At 43.1% G+C, this 13,386-nt stretch overlaps 1 long non-coding RNA gene across 2 annotated transcripts in view; it reads left to right on the top strand.

Annotated features, from left to right (window-relative positions):
• LOC138789985 (uncharacterized) overlaps positions 1-13,386 on the top strand; it is a 56,456-nt gene that overhangs the window by 26,999 nt on the left and 16,071 nt on the right. For both annotated transcript variants that reach the window (XR_011362824.1, XR_011362823.1), the window contains exon 2: positions 300-440. This is a non-coding gene — a long non-coding RNA (uncharacterized lncRNA). The remainder of the gene's footprint in view (positions 1-299; positions 441-13,386) is intronic.

The raw sequence follows: 13,386 nt of genomic DNA, 5'->3' as shown, positions 1-13,386 counted from the left end.
GTGTACACAGGTGTGTGTATCCTATATTTGTTAGATGGTGAAATCTTAGAGGATTGCTGATTTAAATAACACTTTGATTGGCTAATCATTGGGATGAATTATCCCGTAAATTCCAGACAATCATTTAGCTATCCCTCATCATACTAAATCAGTGTCTTAAATTATCTTGTAACTACCATGACAGCTCGGATAATAAAGTTGTAATGGCAACAGTAATAAATAAACTATTGATACATTTTATGTTGCGTATTCAATCTCACCTTATCGAAATTTTATATGATTTTTAAACCTGTCCACAGGGTAAAGAATCCTATGGAAGTCTTGTTGTATACCAGTTTTCTGAATGGTGCATGACAATATAAATAATGGCACATCACCAAGGACCTGTTACTGACTGATCAGGACCATGCTGTGGGGGTCCTAATCACTTGTACCGACAGGTAAGTCACTTACCTCCGTCCTGCTGTCAGGCAGACTCTATGTAAAGATCGCTGATAATACTGATGAATGCTATGCTAGAGCATTGCATATATAAGTCCACTAAGGGACTTATGTATGCAATACAAAATGTTTAAGAAAAAATAAAAATGCCCCAATAAACATTTATTTCCCCCTCTCCCATTATACAAACAAAAATATTTTTTAAAAATAAACACATTACATATCGTAGCTTGCGGAATTGTCCAATCTATTAAAATGTAACAATATTGTTTACGCACAGTGAATGGTGTAAATGAAAAGAGAAAAAAAACATGCACCAGGATTGCTGAATTTTTAAAATTATATTTAGAAAAAATTAATAAAAAACTATTAGAATTTTTCTCTTACCCCAATATGATACCAATAAAAACTAGACATCCCAAAAAATGACACCCCAACCAGCCCTGTAGGTAGAAAAATAAAAGCGCCATGGCTCGTAGAAGCGGGGAGGAACATTGCATTAAAGGGGTAATGCGGCGCTAAAAAATGATTCACAGAATAACACACATTGCAAAGTTATACAACTTTAAAGTGCTGGGTTCACACTACGTATATTTCAGTCAGTATTGTGGTCCTCATATTGCAACCAAAACCAGGAGTGGATTAAAAACACAGAAAGGCTATGTTCACATAATGGTGTAATTGAGTGGATGGCCGCCATTTAATGGCAAATATTTGCTGTTATTTTAAAACAACGGCTGTTATATTGAAATAATGGCCGTTATTTGCTGTTATATGGCGGCCATCCACTCAATTTCACCATTGTGTGGACAGAGCCTTTCTGTGTTTTTAATCCACTCCTGGTTTTGGTTGCTCTATGAGGACCACAGTACTGACTGAAATATACGTAGTGTGAACCCACAAGTTGTAATGTATGTTATGTCTGTGAATCGCCTCCTTCTCATGTCTCACCACCCCCGCCCGTGTACCCGGAAGTGTGTGGTACATTATACATTACCTGATCCATGTCGAGGGCTGTCCGCCATTTTGTGCCAAACGTCATGTTCAGACGGTCGGCCAAATCCCTGCCGCTGTCCCCCCTCCACCGCGTCACAACTGTGCTCAGCCGCGATTGGCTAAGCACAGGTATGCTCAGCCAATCGCGGCTGATGATGCAGCCGCGTCATCAGCCGGTTTGTGCCCGGATCATCGCGGCCGGTACTTAAGTACCGTCCGGATCATCCGTCCGGCCGCAGAGCTCTGATGTGGGCGCATCAGCGTGCACCCGCATCAGAGCTTCCCATAGCCCACAGTGAAGCAAGTGGCCAAAGCCGCTTGCTTCACTGTGTGCACTGACAGGTCTGTGTGCACTGACATGTCAGTTTTTTCCGGCGCCGCATGGGATCCCGGCCGGAGCGTGTACGATGTGTGTACGCTCCGGCCAGGATCCCATTGCACATAAGACTATGTTGAACTCCTCAAAATTACGTCCGTAGTTCTGCGGCAAGAACTACGGCCGTAGTTTTACGTAGTGTGAACATAGCCTAATTAAAGGACAACTCCGGCGAATTTTTTTTTGGGCTTATTTAACACACATTACAAAGTTATATAACTTTGTAATGTGGTTAAATACCCGGTCTGGCCCCCTTCCCCCACTTTCCGACTCCCGACCCCCCACCCCGGAAGTTAAGGAATGTATACATTACCTATTACGGTCATCATGGTCCTCTTCTCCCAGGCGGCATCTGGTGACGGGTGACGTCAGAGCTGGGGGGCGGTCCTCTTCGGCGTCTTCATTGAGAGTGAATGGGCATGTGCACCAGCAGCCTTTTCATTGGCTGGAGCGCATCACATGGCTTCCAGCTTGCTCAGCCCTGATTGGCTGAGCTTGCTGGAAGCCATGTGATGCGCTCCAGCCAATGAAAAGGCTGCCGGTGCGCAAGCGCACTGGCAGCCTTTTCTCTCTCATGGACCCGGAAGCAAGAGACATCGCTGGACGGCGGAGGCAGGTGACGGTGAGGCGGACGGCGGGCGAATGGAGTGGCGATCGTCACCGGAGGGATGATGAGTATGGTGTCTGTGTGTGCCTGTGGTTTTTTTTTTTTTTTGGGGGGTCCCGCCGGAGTTGTCCTTTAACATGTTTTAAATAAAAGTAAATAAATAAACATGTTTGGTATCGCCGCGTGCGTAATCGCCCAAACTATTGATTAATCACATTACTGATCTCGCACTGTAAACAGCGTAAGCGCAAAAAAATCCCAAAGTGCAAAATTGCGCATTTTTGGTTGCATCAAATCCAGAAAAAATTTAATAAAAAGCGATCAAAAAGTCGTATATGCGCAATCAAGGTACCAATAGAAAGTAAACATCATGGTGCAAAAATGACACCTCACACAGCCCCATAGACCAAAGGATAAAAGCGCTATAAGCCTGGGAATGGAGCCATTTGAAGGAACGTATATTTGTTGACAATGGTTTGAATTTTTTACAGGCCATCAGATAAAAGAAAAGTTATACATGTTATATATCGTTTTAATCGTAACAAATTTAGGAACATGCACAACAAGTCAGTTTCACCCCAGGGCGAATGGCGTAAAAACAAATACCCCCCAAGTAAAACAAATGCGGTTTTTTTTTCAATTTCACCACACTTTGAATTTTTTTATAGTTTTGCAGTGTACTTTATGCAAAAATACAGCATGTCATAGCAAAGTACAATTAGTGACGCAAAAAGTAAGGGCTCATGTGGGTTTCTAGGTGAAAAAACGCAAGTGCTATGGCCTTTTAAACACAAGGAGGAAAAAACAAAAACGAAAATTGGCCCCGTCCTTAAAGGGTTAAAGGAGAAGTCCGGGGAAAAATTTTATTAAAGTATTGCATTGCCCCCAAAAAGTTATACAAAACACCAATATACACTTATTACGGGAAATGCTTATAAAGTGTTTTTCCCTGCTTTTACTACTGCATCAAGGCTTCACTTGGATGGATAAAATGGTGATGTCACGACCCGACTCCAAGAGCTGTGCGGGCTGTGGCTGCCATAGAGGATGATGGCAGGGAGACACAGAGGGACACAGAGCACTGGAGGGACACTGAGCATCCCCCTGCCATCTTCCTCTCCAGCAGCCCCAGCCCTCACAGCTCTGGGAGTCGGGGCGTGACATCACCTTGTTATCCAGGAAAGTGAAGCCTTGATGCAGTAGTAAGTGCAGGGTAAAAAGCACTTTATAAGCATTTCCTGTAATAAGTGTATATTGGGGATTTGTATAACTTTTGGGTGGGCAATACAATACTTTAATAAATAATTTCACCTGACCTCCCCTTTAAGCCTCAAAGACGCACCATGACAGCAGCTCTCATCATGAAGGCATTTGAGCTGTGGATGGATGCAACTTTGCAAGATTAGTGATCAAGACAAATCCTGGGCTCCTCACATCTGTTGCGCAAGATGTGCTGTTGATCTTAGAGGTTGACTAAGAGGTTCTCACAAGTCAGTTCCATTTGCTGTCCCAATGATATGGCGGGAACGAAAAGATCATGTGGCCAACCATTACTTCTGTCTAACCAATGTCTCTGGTTTCTTTGCTAAGAAAAGAAATTAATTAAAGGGGTATTCCCCCCAAAAACAAAAAAAAATAAAAATACAATGCTCCCAAACCTAGCTGTTACTCACCAAGTCTCCCTGAGTATTTCGAGCCATCTCCCGTCTTTGTAGCTGCTTCCATTCCATAGTTACAAGTTTGTTAAAAAGCAGATCTATATCCAACATGGCGCTGACCAGAAAACTACATCTCCCATCATGCAATGCTTATGTCTGAATGGTCCATGATGTAGCAGAGCTGTTATCCACAAGATATAGCAGAGTTGAGGTAGTGACATAGCAGAGTTGAGTTAGTGATATAGCAGAGTTGAGATAGTGACAGCAGAGTTGAGGTAAAATAGCAGAGTTGAGATTGTGAAATAGCAGTATTGAGGGACAGTGACATAGCAGAGTTGAGATAGTGACATAGCAGAGTTGACATAGTGACAGCAGAGTTGAGAGGTAGTGACATAGCAGAGTTGAGGGGCAGATACATAGCAGAGTTGAGATCGTGACATAGCAGAGTTAAGGGCCAGTGACAGCAGATTTGAAGTAGTGACATAGAGTTGAGTTAGTGACATAGCAGAGTTGAGGGGTAGTGACATATCAGAGTTGAGATAGTGAGTTGAGAACAACTTGGTTCAGGCCATACGTTTGTCTAAAGCAAATGCAGCTACTGGCTTCAAGACTTTAAAGAAGTCTGGTGAATTATAAAATCTGTCAGCCGGCAGGGGGGAAATTTATTACAAGTACTAACTTACCTCTCCCTGTGCCTGCCGTGAGTGGAGGGTCCGGCCGCAGGACCCCCACCAGAAGGCATTTTCCCCCGAGTTGTGATGAAAAGGCCTGTCCCAGCTAGTGGACTGGCCATTCAGCCAATCAGTGACTGGAGCAATGTCCCGCCTCAGTCACTGACTGGCTGAGCAGCAAAGTCCATCTGCCGGGTTGTGCTGTCCATCCCGGAGCTCGGCGGCAGTCCCGCGGCCGTCCCCTCCACTCACGGTGGGCATGGGGAGAGGTAAGTTAGTCTACTGGTACAAAAGTTTCTGTCTTTTAAAGCCACCAAGATATCTTTTGACAGTTTTCTGAACAGGTTGACAACTGGGACCTGAGAAAATTGCTTGGAAATCATTCCGAGAATTTCCTTTTGGAACCATAGAGCACCAAACTATATCAAATTGGAGCTTACAAACTGAGAAAGTGCAACATATTTTGAATTCTTCCCTGCTAGCTTACTATTGCTGGATACCGATACTGCATACACCGAAGGTTGAGTACAATTGAAAATCAGCAGCAAAACAATTTTGTTTCAGTGGAACTAATGCTGCGGGTAACATTGAAATTCTTCATAATCAGTAAAACATAATCTCATGTTTCTCAAAATTTCTATGTGATATTATTCAGAACTCCATATTTTCTATATTATCTAGAAATGGAAAAATGTAAAACATGCTCATTCATGTAAAGTGTAAACTGTTTCTTCATTTCAATTAAAATTGACAAAAATTCAAGATAGGGGGAGTGGCTGCCTCTACTTGGTCATGCACTTCACCCCTCCCACCCACAGATCTTGCATGCCCAGAGCATAGGCGTATTGCATTTCATGGAGAGGCCATAGTACAGTGTAGGGTCTGCCCCTATATGAGGCCACCGTAACATTTTTGTGGGAATTTTTTTTTAGCAGTTGGGGGGCTGCTTTTAACTATTTTCATGTCTGTAGTGGGTCTGTAACTTGCCATTGCGGTGAGCTGTTGCATTTTTCTGTGTTTTTGTGTGTAAAAATATTGCTGTTTGGTGACTTTATTTAGCTAATAAACACAGTGTCGGACTGGGGTATCTGGGGCCCAGCAGAGGAAATGATCCTGGGGGCCCACCAATAAAGAACCAGTGAGAAAATACATGTCAGTCAGTGTTAATGCACAATCTAAAGCTGGGGGCCCACTGGAGGATCTTCCGGTCCTCTGGTGGGCTAGTTCGACACTGAACAAAATCACAGATAGGGGTGCAACGACTTAAAAATAACTTTTAATCTAATAACTGATATAATAAAAACGACCCCACATTACAAACACAATCGTGGTCACCAGGACCACTTAGGAGCGATCACCAGTCGGTAATACTCCTTAGCCACCACTGGACTGCGCCAGACAAAACAAACCAGCTATAAGTGAAATAAAAACCGGCAATCTCACCCATCCATGGTCTTCTGTCAGCTGTAAATATCCAATGATGTGTAGGAAGAAGCCGCATCAACGTATCATCTGTGGCAAAAGTCCTTGACCCTAGCAATCCCTGTGGTGTCAAGTTTGCCGGCTCTCCCTTCTCGCTCAGGGCTTAGGAGTTAACCCTTGGTAGATTGGGCTACCTCCACCCCGTGCTACCCCTTTGTAACTGCCCCGTGTTCTGTGTACCCCTCCGACGATCGTTTCAGCCAGTTTGCTGGGATCTTCAGGGAGCGTGGGCATCAGGGTAGGACATCTGTATCAGCGTCAGGCAGGGTACTGTTGGCGTTACTGCTACAGTGGTAGCTAGTACGCTCTGTTCACTCTCGCTGGTGGGGATTCAAATAACTTTCTCCAGGTTCGTGGTTGCTTCCGGTGTGTGACCTCACTTCCGGTTCTAACGCTCTATGGTTTCCACTGCGTCCCCGTGTCGCTAGGATGAAGGGCGCATGCGCTCGGTCTCCTAGCTTTTAGACATATATTATCGAGCTATGAACAGTCTCTCTCTATTCCTCTGCATACAAATAGCCAGACTCAGTAGGACTATACAGTAGCTATGCTCATTTTACACATTATATCCATCCCATCCCCTACTATCTATGTACAAACTATTTACACTTGATCATTGATCCAGCCGGATCAAAAAACACGATAATGAGGATTAGACCCGTACCTCTACCATTCAACAACTCCTCTAGAAGACATCAACCTGTTACTGGTAGATTTAAAGCAAAGTACAGGTAAAGGCAGCTTCAATCAAGGGTAGGCATTATTCCAAGTATGTTTCACATATGAGGTATGGAGACAGTGTGAGTAAATATATTCATCTATAGGAAGCAAGAGAAGTTGAGCTGATCATTTAGTCCCCCCGGTGTTACAGTCCGTAGGTGATAAATCCACTCAGTTTCTTTCCTGAGTATCGACTTATCCCAGTTACCACCTCTTAGGGGAGGTCTAATTACTTTTAATGAATTTGAGGACCGTTACATCTCCCCCATGGTGGTCATTCACATGTCTTGAGACGGGTTTGTCAGCTCCCACCCGTACATCTCTCAGGTGTTCTCCTATTCTCCTCCTAAACTCTCTCACTGTTTTCCCTACATATTCCAATCCACAGCAGCAAGTGGTCTTATAAACTATACCTTTCGTGCGGCAGCTGATGTAGTCCCTCAAATAGAAGGTCTTCCTTGTATTACTACTCACAAATGTTTTGCCCGTTTGTATAAACCTACAGGCAACACATCCACTGCACCTGCAGGACCCAACCACTGTTTTTTCAAGCCAAGTCCCTCTGTTTCTTGCTGATGTGAAGTGGCTTTTAACCAGCCGGTCTCTCAAGCTGCGACCTTTGCGAAATGTTATCTGTGGTCTGCTGCCTACTTTCCCTTTTAGGTCCGGGTCTAGTAGTAACACCCCCCAGTGTTTATTTAGAATGTTGCGCACCTCATTGGCCCCTGTGTCAAAAGTAGCTATCACTCATGTTAACTCCTCCTCTTTTTCCTTTATTTTTGGTACTAGGAGATCTGACCTATCCTTTTGCTGGGCATAGTGGTACGCCTCCCTTAGGACCTCAGCGGGATAGCCTCTGTTGCGGAATCTATTTCTTAAATCATCCGCTTGTCTCTTGAATTCACCCTCATTTGAACAGTTACGTCTCATATGTTGGTATTGTCCTTTGGGTATTCCAGCTCTTGGAGGCCTAGGGTGATGGCTCTGCCATAATAGTAGTGAGTTGGTAGAGGTTGCCTTGCGGTATACCGTCGTGTTCAGACCTCCCCTCACATTTCGTGTGATCAGTGTGTCCAGAAATGATAATTGCGTCTTGTGTATTTCATAAGTAAATCGCAGTCCCACATTATTTTCATTTAGGACTTTCATGAAATCCACAAAACTGGACTCTGGGCCGTTCCATGTGACAAATATGTCATCAATAAAACGTGCCCAGATCCCAATCCGATCAGTCCACATGGTGTTCTCCTCACTGAACACCATCGTCTCCTCTGACCAGCCTAGGAAGAGATTTGCCACAGTAGGTGCACATGGGCTCCCCATGGCAACTCCCCAAAGCTGGTGGAAGATACGACGGTCAAAAAGAAAGAAATTTCTTGTGAGTGTGAATTTAAGCATCTTGATGATGAGTGAGTTGTGTGCCTGGAACTGTAGGCCCCTTCTCCTAAGAAAGAACTCCACCGCTTGTACTCCTAAAGCATGATTTATGGAGTTATAAAGCACCTCAACATCAACGCTGGCTAGAAAAGATCCCTCCTCCAGCTCAATTCCCCCCAGACGCTTCAGCAAATCGGTGGTACTGAATAAACATAGGGAGATGAGCTGGCACATCCTACTGTGCCGCAGCCATGTTTGCTGCAAGCATAACAGTGATTGGACAGCCACATCAGGTGGCATGGTTGTATATAGACCTAGGTCACCTGATGCTTGGTTCACTTGCATTTTGTTAACTGACAAGGAGACAGGGAAAAAATGTTCTATTTAGATTTCATTTTTAAATTCAATTTGAAATTTAAAGGAGAAGTCCGGGGTTGGCCCTTTTTTATTTTTTTCAAAAGAGCCAGGAAGGGGATAGCTGAACATAACAACATGCACCTACCTCCCCTGCTCCAGCACAGGGTCTGCTTATCTCTGCTCCGGTTCCCGGTTTACCCCGGCTGCTTCCTTATCTGAACGGGGACCCGGATCGTGACGTGTCAGTCCCACTGAGCCAGTCAGCGACTGAGGTGGGACCCATTGGACTGCTTCCCCTTCTATTCCCAGTCCAATACATATTGGTGCTATCCTTCCAGCCTCTGTTTTGTGTTTCGATAATGTTGGTCATCCCATTGCACAGTAACTGCACTCAGGTTCATAATACTCTTTCACTATTTATTCCTGGTATTTATTGGTTATTGGCACTTTTATTGCTTATTTTGCACAATTTTTGTACATAGGCTGGTTTATCTGGGATAGTCTGTTGTTATTGTATACCTGGTGCCCCCTTGAACTTGGTATTTTAAGTGTTTTTAGATGGGACTATATAATTGTTTTGCATTGTACCTGCCAGAATAAAGTACTTTAATTTCATTTTTTGGTGTGCTTATGTCATTTAAAGCATATTCCCTCTTTTTGTTGGTGGTATTAATGTCTTCTCAGTATACTACAGCTGTTCTGTGAAGCCTCAGAGGTTTGTTAGAGAACATTGGGGACCAAGCAGCATCACGATACCAAGAACACATCAGATACAGTAGGTCAGGCACAACGTTGTGTAAAGCAGGATTCAGTTATAAAGAAACATCCCAAGATCTGAACATCATCTCACGGAGCACTGTACAGTCCATCCTCCAAATATAAAAGGAGTATGGCACTACTGCGAACCTACCAAGACATGGCTGTCCACCAAAACTGACAGTCCAGACAAGGAGAGCACTATCTAGAGGAGCAGCCCATGGCCACTGTGGAGGAGCTACACAGATCTACAGCTCAGGTGGGAAAATCTGTCCACAGGACAACTTTTAGTCGTGTACTCCAAAAACCTTTATGGAAGTGAGGCAAGAAGATGGACATTTGCACAGCAAGCCATAGGACGTGGCAAGTGGAAGAAGTAGGTCAGATGAGACCAAAGTTGAACTTTTCAGCCTAAATACAAACGCTGTGTGTGGCAGAAAACGGACACTGCACATTACCCTGAACAAACCATCCCCACCATGAAACATGGCGGTGGCAGCATCATGCTGTAGGGGGGCTTCTCTTTAGCGGGGACAGGGGAGCTGGTCAGATTTGATGGGAAGATGGATGAAGCTAAATACAGGACGATCCTGGAGGAAAATATGTTGGAGACTGCAAAAAGCTTAAGACTGGGGCAGAGGTTCGCCTTCCAGCAGGACAAAAACCCTGAACATTGGCATGGTTTACATCGAAGCATATTCATGTGTTAGAATGGTTCAAAGTTCAGACCTAAATCCCATTGAGAATCTGTGGCAAGACTAAAGATTGCTGTTCACAGACATATCCAATCAATGTGACGGAACCTGCTAGAATGGTCAAAAATATAAGCCTCTAGATGTGCAGGAGCGCGCTGCAAATGCTAAGATATATACATAATATAAATATTTAGAAGAGCAAAACTGCAATAGAAGAAAATAGGCGGTTCTTAGCATATCATTTGATCAAATAACGTGTAGTATCCCACCATGATAAGGTGACCTCACAGAGCGACAAAGCCTACACTGGGCACTGTCCTCTTCTGGGCTAATACTAAGCCTACTCACCCGGCAAGGAACATCAAACTACTGTCTGCTTAAAGGGGAACTTTGTTTAAGAAAGATCTGCCCTCACCCTCCCTTCTGAGACAGAGGTCACATAATCTCTGTCTCTTCTGTCGCTAGGCAAGCTGTAACATCTCATCTGTAACCCTGCCCACCACTGACATCCCACCAATCAGTGATCACCTGGCCAAGGGGCGGCGATATAACAGCCTCCAGTGTAGTATAGGGGAAGGAGACACTGTTGCTTCATCTCTATTTCTCTAATCTATCTATGTAAATGAATAGATAGACAGAAAGATAGATACAAAGCAAAGAAGGTCGAGCCAGTGGTGGACAGATAATAAAAGACAGGAGTGGCACTTGGTTCTGAGGTGCAATGCATGCTGGGAGATGTAGTTTCCCGGATGGGTGCCATGATGTAAAACTGGGATCATTTGTAAAAGTTTTAATCTAGGAGCAGCGTAAACAAGTGGGAAAGGTGTCAAACAATGGGTGGGAGATCAGTGAGTGCATCTATATGCTTTTTGTCCTTTTTTATGGGATTGCTGGAGTCCTCCTTTAAATCACCCATAGGGGATGGGTGGAGGAGGCTACCTTCATTTGTCTTCAGCACTCACCTATAGGTGCTCACACGTACAGGATCCACAGCAGATTTCATGCTGCGTTCATTTATTTAGTTATATTGATATCTACACCATCAAATATACACAGCTTTGGATACAAATGTGCCCCACACTCCACCAAATTAATTTTTTTTCTCTTTTTGGAAAATTGTGCATAATTTTCTTTACACTTCACAATTCCTGGCAACTTTGTGTTGGTCTATCACATCAAATCCAAATAAAATACATTTACGTTTGTAAATAAATATGGGTAATTTTAAGGGGTATGAATATTTTTTAAGACCCTGTGTATAATTCCATATACCTAGTCTTGCAGCCTATTACAGCCGCTATATATCCAATATAATCCAGGTATCATCCCATATGTAGTACACAGTACCTTCACATTACTTTGATATGGTATAAAGTATAATATAGCATACCAATTCTACCCTTCTTTGTACTAAGACGGCTGCGGTGTTAATGCCGAAAACTAAATTTCATTATTAATTTTCACACTAATAGTAGGTGAGAATTCAGATGTGAAGAATTTTAATCCATGTGAACTGAGCGCATTTATGGATCTGCAAAACTGTGCAGAAATGTCTGAAATGTGCTTATATTCCTGCAAAACAAAGCGTCCTATATGTATCATCTCCCTGTTACCTGGGGGAGCCCTGTTATCAGGGGTGTACTGTGTAAGACCCCATAGAGGAATCCGCCACTATCAAGGGCTGTACAGGGGGCTTGTATATAAGTTACTGTGTATATGTATGTATGTCTATATGTATGCAGCATCAGCTCTGTGATTAATCTATGAACAGTTATTGCAGTTATCATAGGGCCCCATAAAATTACCCATCATTAACAAAGGGAGGAAAGTGAAAACAAGCCATAACAACTAACATGCATGTACTGTGTGTTCTAAATAAATATATATGTGTGCTATCCTCACAATAGATAATAAATATCTGACTTGTGAGGCCCCCGCTGATGGTGGAAACTAAAGTCCAGGCTGACACCCTTAAGAAATGCAGTGGTAGCATGCACGTTTGACCTCCATTCCATTGATCATGGATTAGAAAAACTGGTTTTCTTAAAGGGGTACTCCAGCGAAAAGTTTTTTCTTTCAATTTAACTGGTGTCAGACAGTGCCTGAGTTATGTAATTTACTTCTATTAAAAAAATCTTCTATTAAAAAATCTCAAGACTTCCAGTACTTATCAGCTGCTTTATGTCCTGCAGGAAGTGGTGTATTTTTTCCAGTCCGGCACAGTGCTCTCTACTGCCACCTCTGTCCGTGACATGAACTGTCCAGAGCATTAGCAAATCCCCATAGAAAACCTCTCCTGCTCTCCAGACTGGAAAAGATACACCACTTCCTGCAGGACATAAAGCAGCTGATAAGTACTGGAAGTCTTGAGATTTTTTTAATAGAAGTTATTTATAACTTAGAATAGAAGAGAAGTTACTAGAGTAAAATAGAATAGAATAAAATAATAGAATAAAATTAAATAAATAAATATATAAAATAAAAAATAATAAAATAAAATAGAATAAAATAAAATAGACTAGAAGTTAATAAAATATAAGTTAATAATAAATATCTCGCACTTTCTGGCACCTGTTGATTTGAAAGAAATATTTTTGTTGGAGAATCCCTTTAACACTGATGTCTGAAGTATGATACTAGTACTTGGCAGCCATGACTGTTTTACTGCGCAACTCGGCATTACAGTGGTAGGAGTGGAGTAGCTACAGGGGTAGCAACATAGCCCATAAACCAGGGGAGCCCAGAGATTCCTCTTACCTCTTTAGGGTGGACTGCTTATGCCTGACCTGCTAAATTTCAGCTCTAATGCTCAGCAGAATATAGAGGTCTGTGCAGCAGCACTGACAGGAGCAGATGTATCACATGCAGAAATTAAAGTCAAAGACAATCTAATGGACCTTGCATATGCGTATAAGTATACGTATGCATACGTATATAGTGGGATATGTTGCCTGCTCAGACAAAGAACTTACACACATACATATGCAGAAACTGGTTGCTTTAGAAACAGGGATGGCCATAGGGGCTGTGAGACAGAGCCAGTGACACAGGCTAAAACTGGGCCATTGGGGCGTCTGTCTTGGACACTGCGACCCAAGGATAAGGAAGGATGAGGGAGACATCTTGAAAAAGATATTTCTAAGAACATGGTACTGTGTGGACCTACCATGTCTAATATACTTGTTCCGGAAAATCATCTTGCTAAGGCCTACCTGAGACTTTGCTACTGAGAATGTTGGTGGCAAACACC

The sequence above is a fragment of the Dendropsophus ebraccatus genome, chromosome 4, assembly GCF_027789765.1.
Source record: "Dendropsophus ebraccatus isolate aDenEbr1 chromosome 4, aDenEbr1.pat, whole genome shotgun sequence".
Lineage (NCBI taxonomy): Eukaryota > Metazoa > Chordata > Amphibia > Anura > Hylidae > Dendropsophus > Dendropsophus ebraccatus.
The sequence above is the reverse complement of the archived record's forward strand: the minus strand, read 5'-3'. Positions and strand labels throughout refer to the sequence as shown.